Below are 10,438 nucleotides of genomic sequence, written 5' to 3'. Positions count from 1 at the left end.
ACTAGACTCAAGGGCTTGCTTGAAGAATCTGAGACATGAAAATGAAAAGTATTCATAAGCCATGTATTGTACCAAATAACCTCTGTTGGTAGCAACTACGTTTGAGCTACTGTGCTACAAAAATGTAAATTTTGAAATAAAATACGTTGACCCGTTGTGTACAAAGTTTACCGTTGATGAGTTGTTCTCCAGATGTACAGTATATAACAAGGTGAATCTTAGAATGTTCGTTCTGGGACTGTAATAAGACATTGACACTTGAACTAGTGTCTTGCATTGTAAATATTTAGCAGACAATTTATTAGAATCAGGTTTTGCATCTTTTTGCTGGTGTATTTTCATCGGCTGCATTTAATTTGTTGTAATTTTGTCAACAGTAAATTAGCTTTGTCAAAGATTTGAGAGGTGTGCGGCTAATTTTAGTATTATGTCATTTTTAATGTGAAGATTGAAAAATACTTTTAGTGCAAAATTAAAATTTCAAATATGTTAGTTGATGTAAACAACGTTATCATACAACATTTATTTAAAGGGATTACCAACCAATGAGGAGGACCAGTCACCAAATACAGATATTTTCTCCTGGCCCACATACATCCACTGTCACATTTATTCATGGCGCATTCAGTCTTGACTATACAATTCTCGAACCAACACATTTGCATTCTTTTATCCTTTTTCAGTAAGCGTTTGGACATGCACTCTGCAAAAAAGCTACTTGAAGACAACTTGTCAACGAGAACAGCCAAATCTTTTCAAAAGCTGATACTCTTTCTTAAGAAGGAGAAGCAAAATGTTTAGGAGTCATCTTTGATAACAGATGTTCGTTATATCAGGTGCTGACGCTCATGTCCGACTCCGGTAGAGTTTGACATCAGGCAAGTTTATTTTGTCTTGATGTTGATCGCAAATCAACTCGGTTGATTTGTGGAATAGACGTAAATTGAGTTCATTGTTTGTTGAATATAATGTGCTAAAACGACTAAGATCCTATGCACTCTTCTTCATCTGACCTGGCTGTTTTTCACATTAGGCAGAGCATTAGGTAAGCTGCTACCCAAACAATGTGTCGTATTTATTTTAGTATCAAGTTTAATGCTAGGAGTATTATCTTGGCTACGTCTAAAATGTGGATAGTTTGCCTAGTGCTGTTATGGAGTTTATCTTGGCTACAGCTAAAATGTGCAATAGTTTCCTAGTGCTTTTGTGGAATCTTCTAAGAGGAGCAAATTCATTCCTGCTCTGCTGAAATCTCCTCGAATTCAGGTGTACCCTTTTTTTATGTTTCCTCGTTTTTATCTTTTTTATCACCTTTTTCTATAACTGGGGTCTCTCTCTTCAAGCTGATTTCCCTTTGGAACTCTCTTGAGTTAATGGTCTGTTGAATCCTTCCATAAGGGATTTCAGCTGAAGATTTAAAGAAAAGTTGAAAAATAATTGGTTATACTAAACTAGTCTCACATGGTGCATAGGGAGCGGACCAAGCATCTTAATGAGACTACACAACCTTAAGTCTAAGCAAAACTGAATATGTATGGCCGATACAAGGATGTGCAGCGTAGTCCACCTTACAGAAAATGAGAGAGAGAGAGAAAAATATGCACAACGCATGTAGGTGGAATCAGGTATACTTCCCCTTTCTGTCTGCATAAAAGAGCTAGGTCTGTGCCATGTATCCAAGATTAGGACATCAAAGGAAAAACCAAGACAACAAATGCATAAATCTATCTCATGACCATTCTGCTTAAAAACAACGTTACCAAAACTTTTGGAGTTAGGCTTGGACTGAGATAAGAGCTTGTCTATCACAGCAGCAACCGTGATTGCCGCCTTAAGCCCAGTTAAGACAGCACATTGTGCCATTCACCAACAAATCTGTCCAGCTAAAGTTGAAAAAATTGTACACTGGAGCATATGTATTAAAATGACAACATTTTGGAACAAGGTACACTCTACAAACCAAAATCACACTCACAGATGGATTAAAATCAAATGATGGAGAGATGTATGCATTGCCTATAGTGAAAGAAAATTTTTAGATCTGGAATAGCCTGAGAAGATAGTGTACATGACAGACTGGCTTCCCTGAATGCTATGCGCACTCTCTCTCTATATGTGTGTGTGTGTATGTACGTATGTATGTATATAGAAAATAAACTTTTGCTGAGTACCTGACAGGGCAACTAAACGTGTTACTACATCTTCCTTGATTCCCTACAGAGCATGAACTATTATGATGTCTTGTAAAGAACTCGCCTACAAATATAGTTTAAATTATGGCCAAGAAGGCGAAATGATTCATTTTAATTTTTTTAACTTAAGCTTAATATATATATTTTTATTTATGAATCCGAAATTATTACTAGCTATTTCTATAGGCAAAGTAACACGCATTCGTTTGACCAGTTTCACGGTACTGTACATTCTTAGATATGTAATTTGCTGGTGATATTTTTATAAAAGAAGCTTCATGCTGCAATTGATAGGTCCAAATGATTTATTCATTAGACGAATGATAAAAAGTCTTGATATTTTTATGGGTATTAATTGAGAATTTTACTAGTTCTATAAATACTCATTTGACCCTTGCTGGCTGCCACTACTACATGAGTGACATTGAGTGTTTCAGCTCGGTCGTTGTCGAAGTTTTGATGGTGTAGTGTAAGTGTGACATTTACCTCTCGTTCGTAGTAGGGCTGCAGTTCTTGAAGACAGCAAAACTTTCTGCAATACTTACCTATCAACATCTTGAACATAAGGTATTGTTAAGACCCGGACTTGTATTAGTTTTGTATACATTACTGTAATTGTCAATCTCCATCCCCATTAGGCCTAGGCAATGTTTGCTCCTCCATTAGAATAGCCGGAAAATGCTAACTTGGATAACTTCGTCTGTGGTTCGATGTAGGATTATCGTTCACTGGACGAAAATATGCTTTTTATGGTTGGGGCTGCAGTGCAATGCTACGAACCATTTAAATTATCGTCGGCGAAAGATGGGTTTCATGTGTTGAAAACCAAGTGGGTTTTTCAGTTAAGCTGGTAATACTGCAAAACAGACACGTTTTATGCACCATGTCAGTTGGGCCCTTCTGGTCAGGTCAGGGCACTGCGTCGCAGGATAGGTAGGTTAAGGGAATGTTAGGTTAGGATGTGTCCATTTTGAAATAAGTGATTTGCTTATAAGCAGGGTGCCACCTTCAGAAATAGGCCAAATGTTTAAAACTGATGTGCTTTTACAGGGTCCTGGTCTTTTACAGGTGTTAAGGTATAGCAGCATTTACCCTATATTTTGGAGAAATTAGGTTGACATATGTCAGGCACTTTGGGCAGGTGCCTCTGCGGCACTTGATGCAGGTCGCGCATGTTCAGAATCATCCAGTAGGCCTATTTGTTGACATAGCTTTGATAACGAAAGTGGTTGACATCAACATTGCAAACTTTTCAGGTTTGTGGCCTTTCCTTTTGCAGGTACAAAACTCTCTCTCTCTCTCTCTCTCTCTCTCTCTCTCTCTCTCTCTCTCTCTCTCTCTCTCTCTCTCTCTCTCAGCGAAACATAAAAGTAGTGATTGCTTTTGTACATCAAAATTAGGCCTATTATTATTTGAATAATTTTGTACAGAAAACATATTTTTTTTTGTTTTGAAGAATTTCAGAAATTGAAAATGTTTTAAACACAAAAATTCACCAGAAATTCTCATGTTGTGCATCAGTTATTCATATTTTTCATACACAAATACAAACCTTTGTTCTTTACATAGAAGGTAAATCTATATGTAAAGAACTTCAGGTTTTGTATGTTAGGAAAAATACAAATTACTTAAAAAATTTGGTAATTCTGAGTATTAGCTCCCCGCCTGTTTTTACCTTGGAAACTGGTTTTTGCTACACTTTTAGGGCTTCTGATACTGGCGGTGCATTTGTTTGTTGTCGGCCAAATGGAATGTCCCTTTGCTGTGTTTAGTACTAGTCCCGGGGTCCTGGTACCCATACGTTAACAAGTTATTGCACTTGCCAGACGGGGTATGAACATTTCCAAACAGACGTACCCATGCTCTGTCTTGTGAAGATTGCGTATGGAAACCCCTTGTTGGATGGACTTCAGGGGTTAATTACAGGTTAATTACATTCATGCAACAAAAATTGAAGGTAAATCCATAATTAGCAACCAAAAAACTGTAGAAAGTCAAGTTAGAAGGAAATTGCCACTGCGGAGCTACTACTTAGATCTACCAAATATTTGTTCATTAACTTGTGAATATCTAAATTAATTTTTTTTTTTGTCTTGTACAGGAAATAAAAGATGAATATTTAGAATACTGTAATACCAGATGGCTGACAATGCTGAATTATGGTTATTCTGATACATAGGCCAGTCATTTGTTTTGAACAATTTAATTACAGGCAGTCCCCGGGTTACGTCAGGTTCGGGTTACATCATTCCTGACTTATGGCGCTTGGTACCGGGAAATCCCAATTTTTCAGCGCTGTAAGTGGATTTACAGCACTGTTACCTGGACATACAGCGTTAAGGCATCGTTAACGGTGCTGTAAATGGATTTATTCCCGTTATAATTATGATGCTTCAGATTACATTGATTTTTGGCGTATGGTGTGCCACCAGGGACGGAACCCCCGCTGTAAACCAGGGACTGCCTGTAATTGAAAATGCTTAAAATGCAACAGTACTCCAGAAAAGCCATAAATCAGTATCTTGGGACAGTCCCCAGTAATGAAGGATCTCACTACATAGGAAATGGAACTAGGAAGTGCTGTGTTTAGAATGTGTTTCAGACTGTCCATTAAATAGCCAAATGTTACGTAGTACGCAGCAATCTGACCCCTTGGATCCTATGTTATTAGTAAATTCTTCATCCAACCCCCGAAGGATTGATATGGATATTATTTGTAATCTGGATGCGGGAATTAAAATGAGAGTGGGAAATTTACCATTAGTACCATGGCTCTTGCCAGGATTTGACAAGATTATTCCATTACACATTGTGATGACTTTGTTGTAAAAGAAAAGTTGTTGAAGGTGACTAAATAGAAAGGAAAAATTAAACAAGTTTTGATAAAAAAATTTTAGAAGCAGAACTACAGTACCGTACAGATTTTCTCATGGAAATAAAAACCTCTCACGTTTTATGTATGAGCATACCTCGGCATGAGCTGGAATTAGTTTATTGAATTTTGGTAAGGAAGTAGTTAATTGTTGGTTAAGGGGAGTGATTCAGGAAATAACCCGTTTCACCTACTGGCACCAACCACTTTTTCTCTGGTTGCTGTCAGGTAAGGCTGCCTTACTGTGCTCCTCCCATAGGGAAAAGAGAAGAGTCATGGAAGGCCTCTTGCAAGAAGTCCCATAGGATTTCAATTAAGCACCTTTCTCTGCTTTAGAGAGGCAATAGTATTTACGGTATCTGCCTCAAGGTGTTAATGTTCACCATAGGTAAGGCTGACACAAATGCCACTGAGCGAGTTGGTACTGATGTGTTGGTATATATAACACATACTACAATTCTTCATTCTTATCTCCAAGGTAAATATGATGTATTTAGTATTTGAGGTTTGGTCCCATTCTCGTTGCAGATGTCCGAGGATGAAGCGCGATAATAAAGCTATATCTTTCAGCTCAGTGTTTATTTGCTCTACTACATTTGAGAAGAAGGTAGTAAGAGGTGTATATAAAATACAAAAAGCATATATAATGGAATCATAACAAACATATGAGCATCAGAGTTCGATACACAGTAAGGAATTATATTCTACTTACATGAAGTAGAATTTATAGGATAGAAACCTGTGTCTTGGATTCAATACCAACACAGCAATAATTGATTATACTTATGCTCTACAGCATTACGTAACATCTAGCTGCAGCTTTGAAGTGAACGCGTCTACGGACGGCGTTACATAACGTCTTGCATTTACGTTAAGACATACATGACATGTACCCTGGGTCAACCTGCACTTCATGGACATACAAGGATTACTCTCTACTCGTGTATCTCTAGAACTCTGGAATCATGCATGGTGGGCACCAGGACACTTTTGTGTGTTCATGTTGCATCCTGGTTTACTTGTGGGCACCCACCTCATGCAGTGCACTGTAGGCATTACCTAAGGTTCTTCGCAGCTTCCCTTGGCCCCTAGTTGCAACCCCTTTCATTGCTTTGAATGTACCTCCATTCATATTCTCTTTGTTCCATCTTACTCTCCACCCTCTCTAACAATTGATTCATAGTGGAACTATGAGGTTTTCTTCCTGTTACGCCTTTCAAACCTTTTTACTTTCAGTTTCCATTTCCTAGCTGAATGACCTCATAGGTCCCAGCTCTTGGCCTTTGGTCAAAATTCAATGTACTATTCTTTTCTATTTGTGGGCGGCCACAGACCCTAGAGTTGCATTTACATGTTAGTGCCTTGTCTGCTCTCCCAAGGGCTCTACTAGTTTGGCTTTTACAAAACAAGGAGCTAATGGAACAAATGACCACAGCTCAGCTCCATTCCTGACATGGGTTATCTGGGGTCTGTGTTACATCAGCTGGTACCATGGTACTGATCATATGTTGTGGTCCTGTTAGCATGCATACAGAGGTGGTGTGGTACCCCTCTTGCCCAGTGCTTTTCCAGAAGTATGTTTGGTGGAGTTTGTCTAGGTCCTCATTGGACGGGTTGGTATCGTTCTCGGCTAGCACTCTGCTGGGCCCGCGTTCGACTCATCTGACCGGCCAGTGAAGAATTAGAGAAATTTATTTTTGGTGATAGAAATTAATTTCTTGTTATAATGTGGTTCGGATTCCACAATAAGCTATGGGTCCCGCTGCTAGGTAACCAGTTGGTTCTTAGCCACGTAAAATAAATCTAATCCTTTGGGCCAGCCCTAAGAGGGCTGTTAATCAGCTCAGTGGTCTGGTTAAACTAAGCTTTATTTAACTTATCTTACTGTGTGCATAGTTGTCAGGATTGTGCGCATATACTGTGAGTGCTCAGCACTCGAGTCTCCTGTGTATTCAAGGACATATGGCAGCCTGTGGCTCATACACCCATGATTCTTCTGGAGCACAAGTGATAGAGTCAGTGTTACCTTCTGGTTGGCTGTGTGAGGTCCCTAGACTGTGCACATACAAGCAGGGGGCTTTCATGCAACATGCCTCCACTGTATGGTGCTCACAGGTGCCAGTATGCTCTGTTTGAGCATAGTTGTGTTTCACATTGGTCTACCAGTTGTTCACCATAAACTCAGAGATAAATTCTCACAGTGGTGCCTGCTTACTCTCCTTTGGCCTCTACTAGTTCAGTTTTCACTGAGTATAGGGAGCTCCAAGGGACAGATGACCACAGTTCAGGACTCTGCTCCTTGGACAGGTTATATGCTCAGCATATTTGACTAGTACCATTGGTACAGAGTGGTGTGCCGCCATCATACAAGGCTCGTGCTTTTGTGGTTTGCAGGGTAAAGTCACCACTACCTTCTCATTCAGTGCATGGACTTTTTAACACCATGCGTTTACAGCCAGAAATTCATGCTAGTTATCTGTTGTATGACTCGTACGAATGCTGGAGTGCTCTGTATTCAAACCATTGGGTGGATCCTGGACTGTTTGGAGCTGCAGGTACAGTACATGCATATGTGATTGCAGAATTGTGTACATGTAGCAGAGGGCTCATGGTATCATGGGTAGCCATACTTATGACTGGGCAAACTTGGGATGTTCCCAGTTTGTTCAGGCCATGGTGTGCTAGCTTTTTAAGGGAGTGGAATGAGTTTGCAACTTCTAGTTTGGCTTTGACCAGTCGTACATGCCTTTGGGATATAAACCATGATTTTCAGAGGTTGTGATTGAATGAAATCATTGTACAAGAGACAATTCACTTATTGACTAAGTTTTGTTACTACAACTTGGTCAAAAACAAATCCGTCAGTAAGTGAGGAATCGCCCCTGAACAATATTTCATGCATAAATACTAGTAGTGTGTGTTTGTTGACCATATGTAGATATTGTTTTAATGTCACCTTTGCAACTTTTTTAACATTTTAACACATTTGCAAGTGTTTATACAGAATTTTACGGTATAGTGCAAGTAAATCAGTAAAGTGGAAATAAGCTCTGATACAGTATTGAATAAATTTCTTGTGTTTGCACACATTTGCATATTGCACCAGCCATAACATTTTTAGTATATTTCTATTATACAGTATTGTACTATAGTATATATTTTACTGAAGCAATGTAAGAGGGAATGAGCTTCAATATTGTATAAATTGCTTATGTTTGCATATTGCCACAATATACAGTACTTATGTTTGCATACTGTAAATACAAATATAGTAATCATTTATTCTGAATAAAGAAATGGCCTGTAAGAAATACCAATATGATAATTTTCTTTAATTTTTATATTGTTTACATATTGCGTACAGATCATAGAAATAAAAAAAAAAAACATGCAAAAGAAGTACCAAAGAAATGAGTTATAAAGAAACATCCACATTAACTTTTCTGTTTTCAAATCCCTTAAAATGTGGTACTGTACACTATTGGTTTGTGGGACATTAGTGTCATCAACTGGAGAGGGTCTGGGTAATGCAGTTGATGGCAAGGAATTGTGGTATGTGTAGGTGTAGGGGTAGGGTTTGGGGTCCTGGATGGAGCATTTGAGAAGTACTATCTTGTTAATGTGGTCTGTCGTGTGATTCATTAATTTTACAATGGCATAGCAAAATTTCACTCATTTGCAATTCCACTTTTGTAAACCATTCAACTATTAGGTTCATACTCTCATCGCAGCATTCTCTTTCAAGAGGACATCAGCCTCTGTATAGTGAACTTCTTTTGTACTGCCATGCTGTCCTCATCCTATTCTTCCTCTTTCCAGTGCTGCTGGAAAGAGGAAGAATACATCTTTGTTTGTTAGCTCTCCCTCCACATATCCCTGTAATTCTTCAATATTTTGTACTTGAAGATTTGAATGAAGCATGTTGGCAAGTTCCTCAATTTTTTTTATTAAATCAAATTGTCTTTCTTTGTCAAACCCTTCAAAATTACATGCGAAATATTTTAGGCATTTTCCTCGTGCCTTGCCACACTTTTCTGGCACTCCAACCCAAACTGATTCACTGTTCTTTATGCAGCGTAAAATGTTTTCCAAAAATCTGGAAGGATTACTTCATTATTTTCTGTTGCTGCTACAGCTTTGGAAAAAGTTGTATGCTAATATAGTGTGCTTTAAATAGCTAAAGACCCCATGTTCATTGGCTGTAATACAGCGTCTTTGTTATTATTATGATTTTTTTTTTTGTACAGAAACACTACTTTATGCCTGGATATAGATCATCAAGATGCTGGGGATGGCCTGGGGCAATACGAAGCAGTAGGAGAATTTTAAAGTGAATTCCCTTTTCCAGGCAGTAAATTTTGACCAAGGGTATGAAGCATTCCATAACACAGTCCTCAAATAAAGCTTATGTTATCCATGCTTTGCTATTTACACAATAGTAAATGGGCAGTGTGTGCTTACCAACCTTTATTGCCTATTGTTTTGCAGAGTAATAGGTGAAGAAAGGCTTTAACTTGAACCCAGTAACATTCCTTCCAACTATGTAACCCTATCCTTAAAAGCACTGAACCCAGCATTGTTGTAGCCTTTGTGCATACAGAACTTTTTCTTTTATAAGGATCAGATTTATCCCCACTGAAGATCTCCGATTGTTCCCTTGTTGAGGGTGTGCTCTTACCCGGTGGTGCTTGTTTTGTTTTTTGTATGTAGATAATGTCTGCCACTTAATTTTCTTTAGTTTTAGTCAGGCTTGGGATAGTAGCGAGTCTAGTTCTTAACAGCATAGCAGCTTCGGGTATTTTGGAACTGCAGGTATTCGCTATCTGTGGCCCTCTGCAGTTTGAGGATGATGTTGATGGCTGAACCTTGTCCATCAGTGGAGCAGTGTTGTTCCTGTTTTACAGAAGTCCTAGCCTTTTTCGATCATCTGTAATTTTTGGAGATGTGGTTTTCGTCATGGGGTGATCAATGATCATATGGCAGTGTTCATTGGTGTTCGTCCTCTTCGACCTTTGATGGGGTCTCGACATCTCTGTGTAGATTCTGTGGTGATTTTGTACTGCATGAGGTTGATTTGATAAAATGCAATTATTCTTCAGATACTGTTATATTATTTTCTTATTTAATATTCGGGATTTGGCGTCATGTATGCTGCATGATTATTTCATGTGAAGTTTTGCTATGAAGTTAAGGGTATACTTATTTTATTGTTTGGTGCTGTTTGAGCGTTTTTTGTTGATGCTGTCTGATTTTTGTTTTTGATGCAGCTAAGTGTTGTTAACTTCAATTTAAATGTTGACTGTTTGGTAATTCACTTTGATGGTGTTTTTAAAAGTAACATTGATTTTGCTACATCCATGTTTTTTAACTTGAC

Source organism: Macrobrachium rosenbergii, chromosome 6 (assembly GCF_040412425.1).
Source record: "Macrobrachium rosenbergii isolate ZJJX-2024 chromosome 6, ASM4041242v1, whole genome shotgun sequence".
In the NCBI taxonomy this organism is placed as follows: domain Eukaryota; kingdom Metazoa; phylum Arthropoda; class Malacostraca; order Decapoda; family Palaemonidae; genus Macrobrachium; species Macrobrachium rosenbergii.
The sequence above is the reverse complement of the archived record's forward strand: the minus strand, read 5'-3'. Positions refer to the sequence as shown.